Source organism: Pleurodeles waltl, chromosome 10 (genome assembly GCF_031143425.1).
Source record: "Pleurodeles waltl isolate 20211129_DDA chromosome 10, aPleWal1.hap1.20221129, whole genome shotgun sequence".
NCBI lineage: Eukaryota > Metazoa > Chordata > Amphibia > Caudata > Salamandridae > Pleurodeles > Pleurodeles waltl.
Window position 1 is genome coordinate 362,797,651 of NC_090449.1, and position 24,482 is coordinate 362,822,132.

At 43.9% G+C, this 24,482-nt stretch overlaps 1 non-coding gene across 1 annotated transcript; it reads left to right on the forward strand.

Annotated features, from left to right (window-relative positions):
* Positions 1-23,926: 23,926 nt before the first annotated feature.
* TRNAK-UUU (transfer RNA lysine (anticodon UUU)) lies at positions 23,927-23,999 on the forward strand. The gene has a single exon. It is a non-coding gene; the product is annotated as a tRNA-Lys (tRNA).
* The last annotated feature ends 483 nt before the right edge of the window (positions 24,000-24,482 follow it).

A 24,482-nucleotide genomic window follows, 5' to 3' on the forward strand; every position in this document is an offset into this window, starting at 1 on the left:
CAATCCTACTAGGCCCCGTATAAGACAGCAGAGCATGCAAGTTCATCTTTTTTTTGTTTTATCCCATTCCCCTTTCCCCTCTAGGGGCAGTTTAGGAACCAGACACTTGTTATATGTTTCACTAAGCTGCCCCAGTTGGGATTGAAGGTCCAGCATTGTCCCTGTGGTTGGAACCAGGTAAGTGCGTGGCACATTGCACTCTCTCACTTTCCATTGACCAAGGTACTCTTTCCAAACATGCAGCTAACTCAGTTCTTGTGTCCATATCTCCCTGCAAAAGGGTCCATATATACTCCACACTCCATGTGTTGGCCTCCTTAATCTTGGTGTACATATTTCTCTGTTACAGTGTCTGAGCCCCTCTCTCACAGTATGTCTCTTTATCTCCCCCATTCATGGCTCCATTGTCTGTTGCTTTCTTCCTCATAGTCTATGTGTGTGCCTGTTTGTTACCTATGTCAAACTCTCAATGTTCCAAAGTCCTTGTTTCCATAATGCATTGCTTTGAGCCCAATTTAAATTTCTACTCTCAACAATGTTAACTTCTGTTTGTTCCAATGAATACATCTTCTTGTCACTGTGCTCATGGCTACCACTCTTAAAGTCCTCTGGTCCTGCTATCTGTGTCTTCCTTGATGAACATCTGTGCAAGACTCCCAATGTCTATTTCTTTCTGTAACAGGGCCTATTTCCATTTCTCTTTGACCCAGTGCCTCTGCTTCAGTTTTCTAGATGTTATATTGCTGTTCTACTATCAAATTGTCTATGTCACCAATGTTTCTGTCTTGCTTTTCTATACTCCTCTCTCCATTTCCCGGTGTCCATGTTTGTCTGTTATAGAATCTGTCTCAGAATATGTGTGTGTCATTAATGGGAATCTCAATGTCTTTTGCTTCCTTTCACATTATATATGTCTCAGTGGGTTTCTCCCAGTGCTGAATAAATTCTGGACCAGAACCTTTGTCACCATGTTCCTTTGTCTGTGTCCCTGTGTCTCTTTGACAATTTCTGTTTATTCCTCTCACAGCACATTTTGTTTTCCCAGATGTTGTGTTAAGTGAGGTTCTATGTCTGCCTTTGACACTGTGCTTTCCCCTTGTTCCTGAGTACATTTCATCTTGTCCCAGTACCAACGTCTTCCTGTGATAGGATGCACAACCTTTTATCCACCAATGGTTTATGTTGCCCTGTTCAAGTGTATGTATCTTCCTGCCTGTACCTCTGTCACTACATGGCTGTGTCTCCCTGTCCATATCAATGTCAGCCTGTCCCAGTTTATAACTCCAAGTCTGTTCTCTGTTTCCCAGTCAATGGATTTCATTTTGTCCGCTTGTGCCAGTGTCTGTTCCTGTGAGTATTTGCTTGTGTAAGGGTATGTGTCCATGTCATTCATTCCTATCCTAGTGCCCAGCTCTCCTTGTCACCATGCTCATGTCTCTGATCTCCATCTTACTCTCCCAGTGTTTGTGTCCATGCCTTTCACAGTACTTGTGCCTATATCTGTTTTTGTTTCTATGTCTTCCCTCAGTATTGATTGACCTCTGGTCCCATGTTCTTGCTTCTCTTCCTCTGATGGGCATTTTTAGGATGCTTGAGAGGTAAAGGAGAGGTCAAATCAATCTTACAATTCAATTTACAGTGCAACCCATTTGGTCACACATTAAATACCAGAAGGCGATAGGTAAAGTTCAAAAGTTTGTTATGAGGGCCAAACTAATGTAAATGAATCTCAGAAACAAGCAATATAATTATAAAATCACCAAAGGCGAAGTAAAGAGCTGAATGAGATTAACATGCACCAGGATAAGGCATACAATAATTTCAGTTGAGGCGATAAAAAAGATGAGAACACAAATCTGATGATCTGTACATACGTTTTGGTCCTCTTGTTTAATCATTGGATATTTTTACGTTACTCTAAATACCCTGAACTAAACTAAAAGGAATCCCTAATTAATTGTTAGAAACTAAGAAAGTGTCAGCATAGCAAAGAATTCTGTAGGAGTTTTGATAGAGAGGTGTTGCATTGTTAGAAATGGGGTCTTTGGTTGCCAGTCAGGTTACCCCCTGTCCAAGCAAGGATTCTCACTCTAGTCGGAGTAAAGGAGAATCACCCTCAGTTAACCCCCGCTCACCCCCTTGGTAGCTTGGCACAAGCAGGCAGGCTTAACTTCAGAGTCTAGGTGTAAAGTATGTGTACCAACACACACAGTAACTCAGTCAAAACACTACAAAATGACACAACACAGGTTTAGAACAATAGTAAATGTTTATCTAAACAAAACAAGACCAAAACGACAAAAATCCAACATACACAAGTCAAGTTGTTAATTTTAAAAGCAATAGAGTTTTAAATCCTTTAGTAAACAGTAAAAACACTGTTAGCTTTGAAAAGCACCTCAGTAGCATAAAAATAACATGTATGGGCTAGTGTGCGTCGAAAAAGGTTAGCAATGCATCAATTTCTCACCCGCAAGCAAGACCGTGCATCGTTTCTCCTTCTCCGGTCGGGTTGGGGTGCATAATTTTTCCTCTCCACAGGAGAGTGATGCATAGATCGGGGCAAGCACTCGGGTCCGGGCAGGTGTTGCATAGTTTTTCCGCATCTAGCAAGGTTTGCATCGAAAATCCTGCTGCACGTTATCAGCAAAACCGCGCTATGTGGCTTGCAACATTATCAGCCTCCGTCAACGGACGTCGCATGTCGTTTCTCCAGCTGCGTGCATCGACCTTCCAGCCGCAATGCTAGTGGGGCATTGATTTCTGCCACGAAGCCGGCGGCACATCGTTTTTCAACCGCGTCTCGGATGTTGCATCAATAATTTTCCTGCTTGGCGGTCTGTGCGTGGATTTTCAGTCTTGGTCTGACAGCTTCACCTTCCAAGGCCCCAGGAACTGGAAAGGGCACCACCTGACAGGGCAGGAGTCTCAGCAGAGAGTCCAGGTACTGGCAGAAGTCTTTGATTGCCCTGAGACTTCAACAACAGGAGGCACGCTCAGGACAAGTCCTTGGAGATTTCTTCACAAGCAGGAATGCACAACAAAGTCCAGTCTTTGTCCCTTTGCACAGGCAGAAGCAGCAACTGCAGGATAGCTCCACAAAGCACAGTCATAGGCAGAGCAGCACTTCTCCTTAGCTCTTCAGGTCTTCTCCAGGCAGAGGTTCCTCTTGATGTCCAGAAGTGAACTAAAGTCGGTTGTATTGGGTGCCCTTCTTATACCCATTTTTGCCTTTGAAGTAGGCTTACTTCAAAGGAAAGTCTCTTGTTTGTGAAATCCTGCCCTGCCCAGGCCAGGCTCCAGATACACACCAGGGGGTTGGAGACTGCATTGTGTGGGGGCAGGCACAGACCTTTCAGGTGTAAGTAACCATTCTCCCCTCCCTCCCAGCACAGATGGCTCATCAGGATATGCAGGCTACACCCCAGCTCCCTTTGTGTCACTGTCTACAGAGAGGTGCAAACAGCCCAACTGTCAAACTGACCCACACAGGGAATCCACAAACAGGTAGAGTCACAGATTGGTTTAAGCAAGAAAATGCTCTCTTTCTAAAAGTGGCATTTTCAAACACACAATCTCAGAACTAACTTTACTAAAAGATGTATTTTTACATTGAGAGCTCAGAGATCCCAAACTCCACATGTCTATCTGCTCCAAAAGGGAATCAATGTTTTAATCATTTTTAAAGGCATCCCCCATGATAACCTATGAGCGAGATAGACCTTACAACAGTGAAAACCGAATTTGACAGTATTTCACTGTCAGGACATATAAAACACATTAGTATATGTCCTACCTTAAACATACAATGCACCTTGTCCATGGGCTACCTAGGGCCTGCCTTAGGGGTGTCTTACATGTAAGAAAAGGGAAGGTTTAGGCCTGGCAAATGGGTACACTTGCCAAGTCGAATTGGCAGTTTAAAACTGCACACACAGACACTGCAGTGGCAGGCCTTAGCCATGTTTACAGGGCTACTAATGTGGGTGACACAACCAATGCTGTAGGCCCACCAGTAGCATTTGATTTACAGGCCCTGGGAACCTCTAGCGCACTGTACTAGGGACTTACCAGTAAATCAAATATGCCAATCATGGAAATCTAAATACACATACATTTTATATAAGAGCAGTTGCACGTTAGCACTGGATAGCAGTGGTAAAGTTCCCAGAGTAAGAAAAACAGCAAAAACAGAGCCCAACACACATCAACAACCTGGGAAACAGAGGCAAAAAGTTAGAGGAGACCACATCAGGGATGCCAAGTCTAACATGCATATCATAAAGTTATCCGAAAGACTAAGGATAGAGAAGTCTGCACCTTTCCAGGTCTCTAGGGAATATAAACTGAACAAACTATGTAAGTACTAATTAAACCCACAGCACCTTCAAGAAATCGATGTCATCAACACCAATAATTTTTCATCATCCTTTCAATTGAAATTGACAACTCCCCTCAGGCCTCTCATCCCACAAATTGGACATCAGTATGACCTCAAGCATCTTCCAACACCTGGTACGAAAACAGATGTCTTTTCTTCTTAGTTCATTAGCACTCTCCTTGCCACTGCCAAAATATCCTCCTGGACCTCACTATCTCTAATACACAATATGCCTTTTACTAACTATAGAATCACACAAACACACCTGCAAAAGGAAAAACATTGAAAAGCAAGCAAATCCCATGTCGAAGGTTAAACACAAGAAACGAAGGGGCATGTGCACCATAATTATAAAATGACAAATGGTGGCATTAAAAAGAATGGTTAGTGCCCCAAAAACATGACACAAACCCTTGCGACTTGTCGTTAGTAAAAATTAGGCTAATGTCGCAAAAGTGGCGTGAGATCATTTTATGGCACATTTTGATGCAAAACGGGTTAAAGCCATATTTAACAACAATAACGTAAAAAAATCAGGGGAAACAAGATGTAGAATGCAGGCCAGGAGAGACCCCAGAGATATCCCAATCAGCCAAGTACCATCCAGAAGGGTCCAGAAAAGTCCCAGGAGAAGGAGAAGAGGAAGCAGAAGTGTTGCTTTAGTGAGGAGTCTTGGTCATGGAGTTGACGAAGCAGCAACACCAGCTCTTCGTCGCCTCCAAATTGCCAATTGGTAGGAGAGAGGCCATATGGCAGGCTATAGTAGATAAAGTCAACAACGTGGCAGAGGTGAAGAGGACTGTCACTGATTGCATGAAGCTCTGGCACAACTGCAAGCACAGAACAAAGGAGAAACTGTCCAGAAACCAGAAGGCAGCACTGCAGACCGGAGGTGGAAGTCCTGCACCCCTGGAGGACCTGGTTGACCTGAAGGAGATGGTGACAGCGGTTATCCCGGAGGAGCTGGTCACTGGAATTGCAGATCAGGACAGTACAGACTACCAGGAACAAGCACAAATGCACAGTAAGTTGCAGGGGGGACTATCTGGAATCACACAAATGATAGAAGGGGAACACACATAGGACACACTGAATGCATGCAAAAGGGTCACATCAGGACACATGGGCCAGAATCAAAGGCCCCATCACCACCCAATCTTCACTTTTAGTGAAGCTCTGGTAGCACTAGGCACTCAGACATATACACAACGTAGTCGAAAGCCACCTAATGTAGCTTAACCCCACGTTGTAAATATGGCCCTTACACATGCAGAACTATGCCTGGAAGGGGCAAACAATCAGTGTGACTGTGGCTGTGAATAATGGTGTTACCCCAGATCTATTACAACATGTCACCACAGACTGTGACTAAAGTCAACACCACCCCAGGTGTAGTGTCAGGAAGGTGCAACAAGGCAAAAGGCTTCCCATCCTCCGCGTGTCCATGCCCTGCCTTTGTGTGTTGCATACTACAGCACACATAGAAATGCCACTTTGCCATAATAGCTTGTTTATGTGCAGGAAGGGACACCTTCATGCATATCAACAATCTATCTACTCAACGCAGGCATTCTTGTACTATGGTGCAAGGATGCCTACGGTGGTGCAGGGAGAACAAGTCTGCATAGGCATTTGGGGAAACGCAGGGGTGTACCATCTTCCAGAAGACACAGCGCATCCCTGTGATTCAATCGTGGTGCAGCGTGGTGCAACTATCAATGCCGCTGCACTGAGATGCAACAGATATGAAAAAATCAGGGCCTCACTACGCAAGATGTGGAATGCAAGCCACAGAGGGTGCCCCAACAACATTTTAGAATGGGCACAAAAGTGAGCTCATAGACCATAGGGGCATTTCTGTGATCATCCTTTTTCTGCAGTACAAGTTGCTCCAACTTCATCCTTTAACAAGGTTGTCTGTGTTGCGTGAATGGTTGGTGTTGTGCATAAAGGGAAACCTCAATACCTAAGAACTCACACAAGTGGCATCATTGTAGCACTACAGTCACAATGTCACTAGCCCGTAAATCAACTGTACAATCCTACAAAATGTTGCCCATGTGGATCCAAGCTGCCCATTCCCCTGTGCCACATTAACAAAGTCTCAAAATGTATGCATTGATCTACATTGTGCCTACTTACACCAACACATGCCTAGTGGAGATATGCTGTATGCAAGGAAATGACCCTAATGTAGGGAGGGACAAACTAATGGGGCTGATCATCTATAATGTTTGGACTGTGACATACAAATAACACATGTGGGGCCAGCTAAAAGCAGATGGCAAAGTAACACAAGCAGTGTTAATATTGGACCCCACTCTGCTTTGCTGCACTAGTCCCATAATTAATGATGCCAATGCAGTAAAGCACCAAAAGAGTGACAACACTCATTAAAACACTGTGGGAATGTTCACCAAAGTGAATCAGAAGGTAAATTACCTGCTACTGTGGTGTCAGTGGCTGGGGAAAGGGGCCTGCAAGGAATGTGGTGGTGTGGGATCAATGCACAAAATACCTTGAGAGGTTGCTGCATGTGTGATGCACAAAGCAACAAATAAATAACAACTACAACCTGGGGTCTGTAACATGTCACTGGTCCTCCAGTAGCAAGTAAATGATGAGCCATGTCAACAGCCACTACAGTCAAAGAATGACATTTCACTATCTCATTGCAGAGGGTGATGGCTTACCTCCTGCCAACCTGCCTGCCCCGGATTTTACTGATGACATGGATGACCAGATACCACCCATCAATGAAGAGACTCTCCAGGATGTCCTAGGTTCCCTCCAGACAGCACCCCCAGTTGCAGGGATGACACACAGCGTTAGAGCGTCTCTACATAAACCACCCAACTACCAGTTCTGCCTAGCCCTGGACTCCAAGGACCTTTCAGAGGACAGTGGTGGGAATCCAGGTGGAGCTGGCACAGCAGGTGCGGGTGGGGATGGAGACCATGGCAGGTAGCCTGGAGGGAGTGCAGAGGTGCCTCAGTCCAAATAAGGACAACTCAGCTGCCATCAGAGACACCCACTCCCCGCTACATGGACTCCAGCAGTCCCTGACCAACATACCTGCTGTCATGAGGCTTCAACAATTGCCCTCCAAAAGTGGCAGCAGCAGGCTGGTGGCAATAGAAAATTCCCTAGAGTCCATGCAGGAGGGAAGTGGCCTCCCTCAGGGAAAACATGGCTGCCTACCACCATGATGTTGCTGCGGTGTTGGAAAATCAGCAGTTCCTCTTTGCTACTGTGATGCCTTATGTGTTCCCACAAATGGCAGCTGCCGGGACCTTTGATTCCACATCTCTAACCCCTGAAGTGTGTGTGGTCCCCTCTACTTCAACAACAGCACCACCCATGGCACAGGAGGCACCACACACATCAGAGGATGAAGATGTCGAAGGAACAACATTTACACAGAAAACCACCCGGTAGCACCAGTCTGTGACACACGGACAATATCTCCTTTGTTCTGTTCTTTACATCATGCCAGTGTTGTGACACCTAGCTATGTGCCCTGTTCACCCAACCACTGTTGACTTATCTGCTATTGCCTCTCATAATCTCAATTCCTACATATTTTCAATTTTGTACCTCCTCACTAATGCACACTTCTCCTACCCATGTCTCATGACATGTACCTTACCCTTGGACTCTGACTGTAGTACAAAAGGCTCTCAATCTCACATGGGGTCTGTGAATTGGACATTGTATTGCATTGGAAAATACACTTGTACATGTAAATACATCTTCTTGTTCACAAGTATTGTGTCAACTTTTACTGTGATCCATCAACTCAGTTAAATGTATGCATGGGGGAAAAGCCATGTCAATGAGAACATAACCTAATTACATGTGTGCCTTACTGTCAGACACAAAGCCACACACTAGCATTCTAACATGAAAAAGGTGACAGATGGTGTTGTGGGCTACAACCAACTTACAGAAACTTTAGTACATGTATTGAACAGATATCCATGTAAGTTGACATATGGCATGTATGGTTCAGAACCAAGGGCCAGATGTAGGAAACTGTTTGCGACGCAGTTTCCTATGCAGAAATGCATTTTGCGAGTCGGAACCGACTCGCAAAATGCATTTCCGACTCGCAAATAGGAAGGGGTGTTCCCTTCCTATTTGCGACTCGCAGTGGGATGCAATACCATTTGCGACTGCGTATGCGGTCGCAAATGGCATCGCAGTTACCATCCACTGCAAGTGGATGGTAACCCACTCGCAAATTGGAAGGGGTCCCAATGGGACCCCTTCCAGTTTGTGACTGGACCCAAAATTATTTTTTCAGGGCAGGGAGTGGTCCAAGGGACCACTCCCTGCCCTGAAAAAATACCGAAACTAAAGGTTTCGTTTTTTTTTTTAAGTGCAGCTCGTTTTCCTTTAAGGAAAATGGGCTACACTTAAAAAAAAAAAAACTGCTTTATTTAAAGCAGTCACGAACACGGAGGTCTGCTGACTACAGCAGGCCTCCATGTTTGCGAGTGCCTTGACTCGCTATGGGGCCGCAATTTGCGACCCACCTCATGAATATTCATGAGGTGGGTCATTGCGACCCCATAGTGAGTCGCAGCCGGTGTCTGAGACACCGTACTGCATACCAAATTGCGAGTTGCAATTTGCGAGTCGGATGGACTCGCAAATTGCAACTCGCAATTTGGTTTGTTGCTACATCTGGCCCCAAGTGTCTGGAATTTTCCCAGATGGGAGCACCAGTACAAATAATATGTGTGGTTCAAAAGAGGCAACTGTCAGTGTGCAGGATACATACCCTAAAATGGCTGATGTTATATGTGCCACGCTTTCCACCAATAATTCTGACAGACCTCAGCGATGACAGTTGAAGTTCCATACTTGTCAAAGATACTGTGGAGATCTGTATACATACACAATGTCAATGGCTGGAACTGTGGATGACAAACGTTTTGAGTAGCTGCTGTCATTTTGCAGCCAGTCTGACAGCTCCTTGGTCATAGGGGATGCACATGGTTATCCATGGAAATAAAATCAGAAAGTATACACTAAGGCATTCCTCCTACTTGGCCAGTGCACACATGAGAACACAGAGACACTAAATCAACATGGAAAGATACTTGATGAATACTAACAGGATTTATTAAAGCATATTAAGAACATTATAATAAAACCTAACCTAGACACTACCTTACACTAAACTAACCTAAACTAACTTATCTTAACTTACCCCTACAGCTATCTATCCTATTCTAAACTTATCTTAAACATATAACGCCACACTCTAAACTTTGTCCCTCCACACCTCTTTAAGAGACAAGATACGAGTAGGACAACATAAACTAAGGCTACATACGTACTAACTTAACCTATATCTTAAACAAATATATATATATATATATATATATATATATATATATATATATATATATATATGTACGTTGCTTGGGGATTTGTTTTTTAATAAACATAGAAACCCCTACATAACCCACACACACACATATCTATACTTACACTAACCTAAACTATTTAAGTAATCTAACACTACCCACCTAAAACCCACTAAAAAACATTAACAATAGTAAAAAGGAGAAGGGAAGGAACTGGAAGGCTGTTGCACAAATTGTTTACATCCTTTTAAGTTTCTTTTTGCAATACTTTAGCAATTTGTCGTTCCCAGCATTGTCTTTTTCTAATTAGTCCAATCTTGCCATCATGGCTGGCATGTCTAGCCTCAAAAGTTGAGGTTGTGGCTGGAGCAGGTGGATGTTGGGTTGCCTGACTATGGATATGTGCAAATGATGTGGAGGGGGTAGGACCAGCAGAGGACCCCGACCCTGTATTTTCTCTGATGTGGCTTGTACAGCTGTGGGCTGTAGTGGAGGTCCCCCATGAGAAAAGGCAAGCCAAGCCCCACTGGATTTCCCTCTCTGATATTTCTTTGCCATCCTTGGTACCCAGCTTGCACCTCCATGATGTGTCTGTATCTGTCAGTCTTCTTCTCAAATGCATGTTTTGTGCTGGGGTCACATTGGCAGCTAAAACATGAGGAGAAAATTGCATCAAATACTGCATTGGGTGGAGGTAGAACAGACATGCAATATACACAGCATCCTCAAATGACACCTGCTGTCCACCACATATTCCACAACACTGTCAAACTCCAAAACAACACTAAATTCCAACCACCCATATACAGTATAATGTTCCTGTCACTGTGGTAATGCTACCCATTGTTGACCATCAGGGCCCACAGGTAAGTGGACAACTGCATCCTTTCACAACATTTGGGCCATCATACTAGTGAGGTTCAAGTGGCCCAACAAGTCCCAAATCCTTGTGCCATAGTCAATAAGAAGTGCAATGTATGCAATCCACCACTAATGCTACATCAAGCTTTAGCTAGCCATCATGGATGCAAGATGGAGGTTATCTGATAGGAGGACAGGAAACTTACCACTGGCAATGCTACGTTTTACCAAAGCATCATTCATGTGTCCTTGGGTCAACACCTGCTCAGAGCATGCATTACAAGAAGGCACACCATTGTTCACAATGGGCCCCCATGTACGGTTCAGGCTTAGGGGGTTATTCTAACTTTGGAGGAGGTGTTAATCTGTCCCAAAAGTGACGGAAAAGTGACGGATTTACCACCAGCCGTATTACGAGTCCATTATATCCTATGGAACTCGTAATACGGCTGGTGGTATATCCGTCACTTTACCGTCACTTTTGGGACGGATTAACACTCCTCCAAAGTTAGAATAACCCCCTTAGTGCCCATATGGTTTGCCTAAAACCTGAACAGTACATCTATGTTGTCTACAGATTTTGTACCTATTGCCCCCTACTCACATGGTGGCTGTATGGGAGCCCTAAGAGGCACAAGAAGATTGACACTTCACTGGGTGCAGATACATTATTCCTATGTATTGAAGTGCATGTGAACATCCATGTCAGACATCTCCTAAGTACTAGGTATACACTCAGCATTCACATTCTATGCACATTTGATGTGACCAAGATCACTCACAAATATCATGATGAGTAGACCATGTTGGTAATTCTGCACATATTTCGCTTGCTAAAATCCGTAGACATGTCCTACATCCACCTGGAGGAGAGTTGTATTCTCATTGTGTACTCAACTGACTGTTGGCCAGCACAATAAGACTCATTGCATGACTTCTGCCTCACTTAAAATCTGAACAGTAGTGAGGCACCGGTGGTGCAAGTGTCTCCTACATAAGCCCCCTAGAGACCTCAACACGTGCATCAGCTGTACCATTTCCTGAGTAACTGGAAGCTACGTGTGGCACACAGTGCTGTAAAATGTTTTGTGACAAATATGCTGGCAACAGGCATGCTATACAGTTAAACAGTACTTCTGACACTTATCTTGACTGACATCACTGTGTATGTGGGCATGCTTTCCTTTTCCTAACACCTACAATTCCACAACAGCACACATTGGCAATTGTGCAACAATCAATTCATTCTCCATCCTCAACAAAGCATTAGACATGATGTCCATATCCTCACTCAGATGATGTCATCTCATTGGTCAAACAATGCATTTCATCATTGCATTGCACACATCATACCCTCTCACACAAAACCCTGGAATGACACATGTGACACACAAGGTGACACTTACTGGTTGCATCGGGGACTTCAAATCAGGGCACTTCTCCACTGATGTAGGGTGAGACCCACCTGCAATGCATGACAGGAAAACATAGCTTAGTGGTTTTTGCACATTTCTGTGCATGGACAACTGTTACACATTCAACTTGTTAAGCTGAGTAAGCAAGTCAATTTAGTGGCAGGTCAGAACAACTGCCAAACAAAACACATCTATCTGTGAAACAAAGGGCTAGGTAATGGAGGTCCTGGTACCACCAAAGCATCACTTTCCCTGAGGCTCTTGTGGTACCTTTCACTGCACCATATGTGCAGGGATTTGTAATGCAGCTCTTTGGTTGTGTTACACCTCCTTGTACATATGGGGTAGCATGACGCAGTATTCTGCATCAGAGGGGCATGCCATGATTGTTGCAGTGGCCGTCTTATTGTAATACCCATTGCTTTTGACCCTGCCCCACATTTCACTCATTATCAGTGCCAAAAGACTGCCCAGGGGTGGTGTGAGCATAGCAAAGTGTTGATGAATGCATTGATACATCCTTGTTTCTTGTTTCTTATTTGTGTGCGCAATTTGAAGGCACATACACATGAGCTAAAATGCCATGGTAGTTTCCTTATGTTCATATAGTTGTCCCTTCCTGCATATTAACTGAATAACATTACAGATGTCTTACCACTACTATGTGGGCAGCCATTGTTGCCATAGTAGACCATTTATGTCCAGCAAGGGATACCAACGTGCACCTATACTCTCCCCTCAACACAGACACACTTAGACTGTGGTCCAAGTATGCCTGCATTGGGGCTGAGTAATCTGCTAGTGCTGGCACAGATGCAGGACTGCCCCATATTGTCAGTAATACAGGGCAGGCCTGTGGTACAAATTCAGAACATGTGTGTCTGATATTTGAAACTTTATGGGGTGAATGTGATACACAATTCACACAAAGAGGACTATGCAAGACGTCTGGACCAGGTGCATGGCTAAGCTCCCTTAATTTCCATTGGCTAAAGACACAAAGGGTCAGATTGAAGGAAAATGGTGCTGCACCTAGTGCATCGCAACTTTCCTTGCGCCCCCTAGAGCCCCCCTTTCCCCACCATATGTGTGTCATATTTAATATATGGCGCACCATGGTGCAGGGTTATTTTATTTAGACGCAATTGATATACTCTGCAGGAGCAGAACCAAAATATTGCCACAACTCTTGCAGAGTACATAGGGGCCCATAATATACAATGCTATGCCCCCTTTTACCGCCTGCTCTGAGCAGGCATTGAAAGTGTGGAGAAAGTGACACAAGGAAATCTCAAAGATTTCCCTGTGCTATTTATTTGCCCTCACTAACAGGGGTAGCCCCCCTTTCCATACATAAATCCTGGCACAGGCATAATGTTGTGCAAGGCTTAACAAATTGGCGTTATACATGTATCGTACCACTTTGTTAATATGGCACGGGAAAATGCCACTTTATCGCTGCCTTAGCATCAATTATGAATTTCACAATGGCAGCGCTAAGGTGGTGCTAGGGGCTCTTAAATCAGGCCCAAAACAAGCTGTCCTGACCCTTGACAAATCATGCTGCAGTCACCCTTATGTCCGCCTCTCATGCACATGCAAATAAGGATGTTGCTATGCAAATGGGGTATTTACTAACTGGTCCACCAATCTGAAACCCCATTTGATCCAGTAGATCTTACTCTCGTGCTATGAGGTGTTTTAGATGGTGGTCAGTGCGCCCAACTCCGAAAATTCTGTATAGGTGGTGGAGACCCTTGCCCCACTGTAGCTTCTGTGCCTCTGTGAGGAAGCCCTGTATTACCCAGCAACCCAAAATTAGCATCATGAGGAGGTAATGCTGCACCAGCCCAGTTTATCCCCACTTGTCTTCGTTGCTCTCCCTTTCCCAGACCTTTTGCAGTAAAAGGTAACTACAAATGAAAGAGACCCAACAAAATAAGAGTTAACTAACCCCCACTTAACCCCAAATACCCCAACAAGCTATGCTACAACAAACAACAACAGTACAAAAACTCTCTAAAAACACCACTCCTCCACCAGCTCCACACACCCTCACACAGTCATTGACAAAAAGACTGTGAAGTAAAAGTGAAAGTGAAATCACTGTACCATGTATGCAGCCACGAAGTCCTGTTTCATCACTTCCTGCGCGTGAGTCATGTTTACTGAAATGTGTTTTTTTTTTTGGACGCATGACAGTCATGCGTCAATTTTTTCCTATTGAGTCTGACAAGGCTTGCGATTGACGCGCTGGGGTCAGGCATCATTTTTTGATTTGCAATGTATGGAGCATTGGCATTTGTATCAAAAAATTTGAAGCATTATGGTTACGCATGGTATTCCTTCCCATGAAGGCTGACAAGGCCTGTGGACTTGCAATTGACGTGCAAGATCCAGGCATCATTTTTTAGCAGAGCAGAGTATGGAATGGTGTCATGTTTGTCAAAAAAATTTACGCTTATCAAGAATGCGTGGATTTTGTTGGAAAGGCTGACAGTGCACCCAGATTTACATACCTTGTCACAAGGGCTATGCATGTAGGTAGTCAATATGGTATGGCTATATGTGTGTGCATGTGCATTCATATTTTAACTGTAACATCGGTATGTGTTACCAATATGTTTGTATGTGTGTGTGATGCATGCAATGACTTATACAGTTTGCATATGTGCATGTGTTGGTAGAATTTGTCCAAATACATGTAACCACCTGTATACTAGGAGTGTACATATTTGTGGGTCTACCACATTGTCATGTCTGGTTTCCAAATGTACGTTTTACAACAACACAATAGATATGATTCGCTATGTCCAGTACATGGTCATGCACGTGAAAGCCTTGACAATTTGTACTCAGGGGATGCAGTGGACTATGGCTGGGTTGATTTCACGTAACCCTGGCAATGTGAGTGCATGTGTGTCCACATTGTGGTGTGTTGTTAGGTTCAGGGTCCATGATACTCTGCTTTATGTGCAACATCTGGTTCCCCATGCATCTATGATGCTGAAGATGGTGTACTCATATATATCAAGGAAGGTTGGTATGTGCTTTGTGTGTAGAAAGACATGTGTGTGTCATATGTGTGAAAAATGCCACAGTGTGTGTGTGTTTTTGGGATATGAAACCTCACGTATCTGTCTTCCTGCATGGAGACAAGTTGGACATTGTTAAATGGCAGTGTAGTCATATCATTGCCACCTATGTTTCCGTACGTGGGAACACATCTGATGGTCATTTAAGTCTATCAATGATCATGTGATAAAAATGCATGTTCATTAGTGGAAAGTTGACTTTTGTGCAGACTCCAATGCATAATACCAGGTCTGTGCCATTTAAGTGGTACATATGTTCAGAGAAATCTGACATGTGTGTCCCTGGCACCAACTAGGTACTTACAATCAACCACAACATGTTTTTTTATTTTTTTTATTAAGCATAATCAAGCAGGTAGGCCTTGAAAGTCCAATAATTACAATTCATAATCCTGGCATAATCATAAAAATCAAACCAGTAGTACGAAACCTATACTGAGTTTTACTACACTTCTTATATAAAATTGTACTACTCTAATAATTCATGGAGACGTATTGATTCATTGAGCTTTAGATTTCAATTCAAATCTGAATCAAAGCTGAGGATGAAGAGGTCTTTCCCCAAACAAAATTAAATTTTCTAATGGCCCGTTCCTCTGTGCATAGAAAAGTTCTTTAGCTTGAACTAATCCCATTTTTTTACCCCAGAGATCATATGATGGAGGTCGTGGATTATTCCATTGTTGCAGGATCAAAGATTTTGCTATCAATGTTGCTATAAAAAAGTACTGTTTTGCACATTTAGATATCCCGGGCTAATTAGATATGCCAAAAAGTGACCCAATTGGTTCTGGTGTTAATGTTATCTGGAGTGTCAAACTTATCGATCTAAACATTTGGTCCCAAACATTTGTGACTAGAGGACAGTGATAGCAGACATGAAGCCAATTTCCAACCTCACAATGGCATCAGAAGCAGGTGCCTGGAATAGATGGCACCATTTTATTAGGTTGTGCGGGGTATAATAAAGCATCCACTTTGTAAAGAATTAAATTCTTTTGAAATTTGCACCTCTTAGAGGTTTAGTGGAATATCTATTGTAGGGCTTCCAAGACTGGAGATCCATAGCACAGAACATGGCTATTCTGTTTAGTGCAGGAGGAAGAACTTTAGCTGAAAATTCTTCTAAGACCAATAATATACCAATTACCATCCCCTGTCCGTTTCTGCACCCACAAAGCCTATGTAATTTTAAACAAGAACGATTCAACTGGCCTGCCAAACCTAATGATTGGATGAAGTAGCTTATTTGACAATAAGAAAAGCATAGACCTCCAGGGATTGCTGGATTGATAATTTCCAGTTGTGCTCAAGTTATGATATTTTCCCCAGATTGGAAATGTTGGATTTTTCCCAACCTCAGATTTTCGGTTAGAGCTTTAGTAGTAAGGGGGAGTCCAAATACAGCCACTTCTCTTAAAGAGGTAGTTGGATAAAACTGAGTAAAATTATACTTTTATTGGAGTTCCAAACGTCTGCACCAGAGAAGATTGGGGCTCTTGTATCTTGTGCATTTCAGAAGCAATGTCATTTTAAGAAGATTAGGTATACGGATGTTGTTTTCAAAGGGCATCTGCTTCAGATAGAAATTCGAGTCAGCATGATATATAAAAGCAGCTCTTACCATCCAATCTATGCAAGTTGCCTCGTAATATTTTTTTAAATGGGGTAACGCCAGGCCCCCATCGTCTACAGTCAGCTGTACTGTCTCCAACCAAGTACAAGTTTTTTTATTCGCCCAGATAAATTCCTGTACCATTACATCAAGATCCTTGAAAAAAAATTGTGGAACCTTCATTATAACATAAAAAAATATAAAAAAAATAAAGGTAGTATCATCATTTTTATCAAGGCAACAAGGCCGATTATCGTTAAAGGTGAATTCTGCCATTTGTGCATAAGAGTCTGTGCTTTCTGAAGAAGAAGGAGATAGTTCATCGAGTAGAGATCAGACTTTTTTTGGGTTACGTAATGCCTAGATATCTAACAGGATGTGGAGTCCCATAGTTAATTTGCATCTTGACTAGTAGAATAGAATCTTGAGCATTAAAAAGCAAAGTCTCCGATTTGGATTTTTTTATCCGAAAGCCCCCCCAAGTTGGAGAATGCTTGCATTTTACTGAAGGCCTTTTTTATATTCATTGCGTCAGACTCGAGATGCAAGATTACATCAACCTACAAAAGGTTTGAGCTTAGGTGCACCTGGCACCAGAGGTTTTATAGAACTATCCTGCCTTAGAGTAGTAGCCACTGGTTCGATAAAAGGAGCAAAAAGTACTGGAGACAATGGGCATCCCTGATGAGTCCCATGGCGTATCGAAATCATGCCAACTACTTGTGAATTAACTAGGACATTGGCTTCGACCCCTTGATAGAGATTAGAGAAAGCTTGCACTATTTCTCTAGGGAATTTACATTTTCAGAGGATTGCAAAAAGAAGCTCACATTCCACAAAGTCAAAAGCTTTCTCTGCATCTACCGTTATTATGGCTGCTTTGCTTTTGTTTGTGGAATAATAATCGATTGCCTGAATCAGAAATTTTTTGTTAGTAGAAATAAATCTTCCAGGGAGAAAGCCACACTGATCATGATGAAGAAGACCCTGAGCTAGGGGTGTCATATTTGCTGCCCAGATATTCATACGAATCTTGTAATCATTGGTAAGGAGACTAATAGGGTGCTAAGAATTGGGATGCTCGCTAGGTTTGTCTTTCTTAAGGAAGCTGACAATGGTCGCCTGGGTAAACGAGCTCGGTATTTCTTTTCCTTTGAGTATTGCATTAAAGAGCATAGCTAAAGTTGCTGCGATCTGCTCAGACAGGCTCTTATACAACACAGCTGGAAGGCCGTCTTCGCCAGCCGCTTTGCCATTTGGAGAGTTTCAAATGGCTTCTACTACCTCTTGCTTAGTAATTAGCTGCAGTAGTACAGATTGGAGCTCATAGTCAAGAGTCGGTAGAGAAACTGAAATAAGATATTTGTTAACAAGCTGACTTGTCAAATATGGTTTTGATTAAGGAGGCATTCTGCTGTTTTTTTATATATTGTGCCAAAAATCTACCTACATGTGCGCTCTCTTCGTGATGCTGCTGAACACATGTTTTATGGTTAACGATACAGTGCTCTAAAAAAGATTTCTTCAGTTGAGTTTTGGCATTCTGAAGATGAGCCCAATAATTAGGATCACTATGTACCTGATGCGCACGTGTTGCAAGATTAAGTTCCTGCTGAAGGCTGTTAGCTTTTTCCTTCTTTATCTTTCTAAGGGAGGCATTAAAGGCTATAGCTTCCCCTCTAACATGTACTTTACATGACTCCCAGATGGCAAAAATAGAACCAGTTGCCTCATTTGTAGCTAAAAACTCGGTAACTGGTGTTTTAAGAGAAGAAATCCAGCCTTCGTTAGTAAGTAAGGATTTAACTGATGACCGTCCAGGTCTTTCTTGATGAGAAGCTGATAAGCGGAAGATAGTTGAAGTACTGGAATGATCCAAGAAAGGGTTGGATATTATGTCAGAGCCAATTCGATCCCAAACATGGGATACTAAGATAAAGTCAATCCTTGATGCTGAATTGAACCTTTTGGAAAAATAAGTATAACATTGATCTTGTGGACGATCCAGTCGCCAAGGATCCTGCAGGCCCAGTTACCGCATACATTTTGACAAGAAACAATACGTTTGTGGCTTGTTTTGTGAACAGTGTCTAAGGGAGGCATCAAGGTTCAAGTCTTGGATTATATTGAAATCACCACCGACTACCAAGAGACCTGGAAGTGTGCATATAAGATTGTATAGACTTTGCAGAGAAGTCATTTCATCTTCTATGCGGTCATAAAAGCTTGCCACATGCATTAATTGCCTTCCCATCTTGACACTTAGTACAACCCATCTTGTTAAAAGATCATGATGGACCTCCAGAACTTCTCCTTGGAAGTCGCGAGTGAACAGAATTGCAACCCCACGGACAGCCTCATTGGCCGATGCGAAAAAAGAAGAAGAAATTAAATTCAGAACACGTGGATACTTTGCCTGTTGTTTAAAATGAGTTTCCTGCAATAAAATCACCGGAGCCTGACAAGATCTTAGCCAATGAACTATTGTTCGGAATGTATGTGGATTCTTTACCCCTTTTGCATTCATGAAACTTTTTTTAAGGCCCCAGAAGAGTACATGCCAGTTGGACCATCACTCATTTGATAAGAAACAAAAAAAGGCAAAGTTCTTAGCAACCTGCTGACCCTGCTGACCCTGGACCTGATCATACAGCCTAGCAGTGTGGAAACATTATTTACTTTTAATGGTTTTAACCTCAAAATCCATTTTTTTACTTTACCATAACATTTTTTTTCTCAGAAACATCCTCTGGGAACCTATGTTCCTATTTTCATCTGTTTGTGACCTTCTCTTTTGGCCTACCCCCGTGCAGGACCCCCACCACTAATTGCATCCACCCCCCACCCACAACTCCTAGGCACATCCATCATGGCCTCATCCTCCCAGTGCCCTCTACCCCTTACAAAAGTGACCCACCCAGCCTCTAAGTGGGAGTGCGCTGGTGTGGCACTTATCGAGTCTCTGTCAGGGAATAGTAACAGGTGTGGAAAGCGTAATCACGTATAATTCTGTCAAAGGAGGAAAGGCCGTACATATAACATCATATATCATCAACTGTTATTTCAGGAATGTGGAGGAGATGAAATCTTGTCCCCCTTCCCATCTCTCCTCTCCTTCCCTCTGTTCATAACATACATACCAGGCATTCAGCCTGTGTCTAATTCATTAGTCACCCCTTTAGAATGCCAGGGAAGTCTTTGGCCTGTTGATGACTTTGGAAGATATGGGCATGCCCTTTATGAAACATCTTTAATTTAGCAAGTTATACTGTGCCTGCGGAGGCCCCTAGTCTTTTGAAATTGTAAATCAGGTTGACAAACTTGTAACGTCGATATACAGTAGTTAGGGACATATCAGAAAAAAAACAAAAAGAAAAGTCAGTTTCTGCCTTAAACATTCTTGTTTTGATGGTTTGAGAGAGAATCTGTTCTTTAATCCTAAAATCACTAAAATTGACCAGGATAGCATGTGGATATTTGGAGTTCTGTGGTCGCACTGCTGGAACCCTATGGGCTTGCATAATAGTCAGATCTGAACAAGGCAATGTCTTGTTGAGGAGAATATGGTTACGAATCAGGTCTGTTACTACTTGGGTAACTGAAGACGCCGTTTCTATGTCCTCTGGAATACCCACAAACCTCAAATTAGAGTGCCTTGATCTATTCTCAAGGTCGTCCAACTTAAATTGAAGCGCCTCCAGCTCAGCCTGGGTCTGGTTCACCACAGTTGTAGATCTATGGTGGGCATATTCATTATCTGAGATTCTCTGTTCCACTTGAGAGATCTGTGACGTCAGCTGCAATATGTTGGAATTGAGTTGTTTATTTTTTATGAGCCTGATCATGCATACGTTTTAAGTCGTGTAGGTCCATTAAAATAAGGTTCAACATCGTCTCGACTGGAGGGTTGGGCAAGGTAATTGGTATTGGTTGGTGTAGAGGACCCGGATGCAGAAGGGGAGTGTCATCCCTAATACCCGGTGATTAACGTGCCAAAGGAAGAGGATCAATAGTACTTGGAATGACGGAAGCTGCAGGTGCCTTCAAACATTGCTGATCCTCAGATACATTCATGCATGTATTCTCACTCAGATAAAGGCTCTTCTCTCTCTGACCCTTTGCTATTGAGTCTCGAGAATAACGGATAAGAAGGTTTTCCTACAGACTGCATCTTGATATGTGTAGGTACCGGAGGTAGAGCAACATCTATATTTAGTGCATTGGATCTTGAACTGCGGTAGGAAGAAAAACAGGCAGGCTCCTCCCCAGTTGGGTCCATGGTTGGTGTTAGTGACGGCGATGGTGAGCTCAAGCTTGATGAAGATCTAATTCTCCCTGCCTCTTGAGGGCTAGTACAGGGGGTAGAACAAGACACCGCTGCTGTAGACGGTAAATTGGTGACGAAGGTAGAACAGCAGGATTTAACTCCCCCTGAAGATCTACGCAGTTGGCTTGATCTTTTTTAGCCCCCTTTTTTTGTGTGCCTGAGGATAACGGGGTCAAGCCTGTTTGCTTGCTTTCAAGGATCTACCCGCACGGATCTTTGAAGAAGCATCACGAGCAATATGTTTCAAAGTTTGAAGAAAATGTAATGGGGGGGCAAAGAAAAGCCGAGATGCAACAGGCCACATCTGCACCATGCAGACCGCTTCCACTGTAACGACTGGAACCAAGTTGTCCCAGTGCCGAAATGGCTGTTAGTCCATGACAATCCTTGATAATCCTTAACGCCCCCTGAAAGAGTGTAGTATATTTGACAAGCAGGGCAAGACACCTTGGCTAACATCAAGAGATATGCTAAAACAACATAGACCCTCATTTCGAACTTGGGGGGATAGCCTGCTGCCAACCATTGATGGCGGTGAGGGCTGCTAGGCGCCATGCTGGCGGTCGGTGGCAGGGGTGGATGAGGCTCCACCCTCACCGTCACATTAGTCCAAACACCGCCACACATATAATGATGCAGTCATAGGCGTGGCAGCGTATGGAGAGGCAGTGATGCTGATGGAGCAGCTTCCTAGGAGCCAGTTCCCTCCCAGAGCAGCATCACAGAACAGGTACATGCTGGCTGAGAGGGAAGGGGAGGTGGGTGTGGGGTATGTGTTGAGTGAGTGAGTGCATGCATGGGGGTGTGCATGTTTGTGAAGGGGGATGTGTGTTTGCATGTATGAATGCGTGTATGAATGCATGTGTATGTCGGTATATGGGTGCATGTGTATGTGGGGGCTAGGGGTTGAGGGGGACCTGAACGGAGGTGGGGTGGGTAGGGGATGGTGTGGGGGGTTGTGGAGGGCCAACAAGGAGATTGGAGGGAGGAGGGATGGGGGGTCGATTTTCAGGGTTTGGGATGGGAGTTGGGGTGGGACAAGGGGTTTAGGTGTGTCACATACAGGTGACAGGATGACAATTCCTGTCACCTGTATGCTTTCTGCTGGGGATTACCCAGTGGGGTATCCCTCCAGGAAATCCCTGGTGGCAATGGGAACATTACCCCACCAGCGGTCTGGCTTCCATCGCCAGGTCGAAACTGGCTACCATCGGCCTGGGGGTCGATTCTGGCCTGGTGGAGGGTAGTAGAGAACTGGCTGCTTTGCAAAGAGTTCACGACTGTTTTCTTTATACGGCAGTCTGAACCAACATAACATCAACTGTAATTACCACCACCGCCGGTGGTGCGGTCATTACCGCCTACTTCGTAATGACCACCATAATGTCTTGTGCCTTATGATGCTTAAACTTTAGTATTCTCATAACATTGACCTTGAAATTGGTAATTAATATTCTGCTGTTGGTCTTGTGCCTCTTGAAATGTATTTTCCTCTTTCCTCCGTCCTCTAGTCTCTATTTAAGTCTGTTGGGTCTTTTGCACATAGCAGGCAGTGCTGCCTGCAGTTATGCCTGCCACCCTGGAACTTAACGAGCTGCTAGAGGAGCAAAAGGAGTATAGGAATAGAAATAGGAGCAGGAGGTAGGGGATTTGGTCAAGAAGAACACTGTCTCTCTGCATACTTGCTTTTCCTGCTTAGTATGGAGTTGGTGTGTAGTTGTAACACCGTCTGCAAACCTTCTTGGTTGTTCCTTTTTTCTTTAAGATTTTTTTTTCAACCCAATGTTTCTCAAGTGTGCCCTCTGTCTCTCTATTTCTTTAGTCATTACCTCTAGTATGTAGTGGTTTTTGCCATTATGCCGTTATGCCATTATGCTGCTGTACTTGAGATAACACGCTGCAGGGGAAGAGCAGAGGCCGCACGAGCAAAAAAGTTTACTAACATGCATTAAACACCTTAGGTTTGCTTCCTGGCTGCTGGCTGATGAAAAACGTGCACCGCACTCTCCTCGCTCTCATGGTGTTGCTGCTACCGCGTGATGTTGCTGTGGCTGTGCATTGGTGTACGGCTGGTCCACTGTCCGCTTCTCCTCCAGAAGAGCCTGGGTGCTACACCATGTTCTGCCGTGCTCCGCCGTGTGCAGTGAGCAGCAGTGAGCCACAGCGAGCCGCGTCGTCCAAGCTCACACACCGTACCACGCCAGTTACTGTTCGCCTTCCTCACTGGCGCGCTGTTTGCTGCAAGCTGTTCACCCGTGGATCCATTCCCCATTTACCATGTCGCCAGTCCACAGCGCTCTTCTTCGACACCCCAGGGTGGTCACCTCATTACGCGGGCACTTTCTCCTCATATTGATCGTCTTCGCTCCTCTCGCAAATCTGCTGCCATTCCACCACCCACTGACCCAGACACACACTAATCACGGAGCATGACGGGAGCTCCATGTGACCTCCGCCAACCACAACATGTTTGTTGTGACTGTCACATACAATGGCATGCAACTGTGTAGCAGTCAGGCAATGATGGCAGCCTAGTCATCATTGCTACTGTGGGAGTTTTTGTGCCCACACAGACCCATGGTTGCACATTTTGATACAGGTTGACAGTGCTCCACTCTGCTCAGTCCACCGTGCACATGCATCAGGCCCCTGAGTGTGTCAAGAGTCAATGTAGCCTCAGCATGGGAGTTAGGGGGTGCTGGGCTGGGATCTAGCCTCATCATGATAGCTCTTCAGCAGAGCAATGCGCAGTCCTCTGCAGACAGACACCTGCACACATGTGATCACATGTTCTGGGATTTTCATTTTCCTTTGGGGTACTTGATGTCAGGCTTGCCTTATGATGTACAGGATAGCCTGTATAGTTCAGTCGGTAGAGCATCAGACTTTTAATCTGAGGGTCCAGGGTTCATGTCCCTGTTCAGGCGCCAAAAAAAATAAAAAATGATGTACAGAAGACTGGCTGCTTGTACATGTAAGACATGTCTCATCATTTGGCATTGTTTGACAGACATGGCAATACATTTTTAGTAATTTCCATTTGCAGCTTGGTTAGGGCTTGTATCTCTAGTATAACTTGTTATTTTTGTACGACCCAGGGTCAGACAATGTCATCTGTCACTGCCTTCTGTCAGAATAGTATGCAATGGGCAACTACAATGTTGTTGTTCCAGCAAACATGAGTGGGTTATGTACTGACCTAGACATCCTCTGTGAACATATGTCGAGTAATCACATGGTGACATTGTTGCGTTGCACAGTCAGAATTGGTGTATTGGAGTACCTTCTCCAACATTTAAGGCATACCTTGATTGGAATAGATGTGGTCCTATATTGCTGGAATTCTTTAGGCTGCTTACACTTTGGACACATCTTCTACTGCAACATTGTCTGGTCATACATGGACAGGA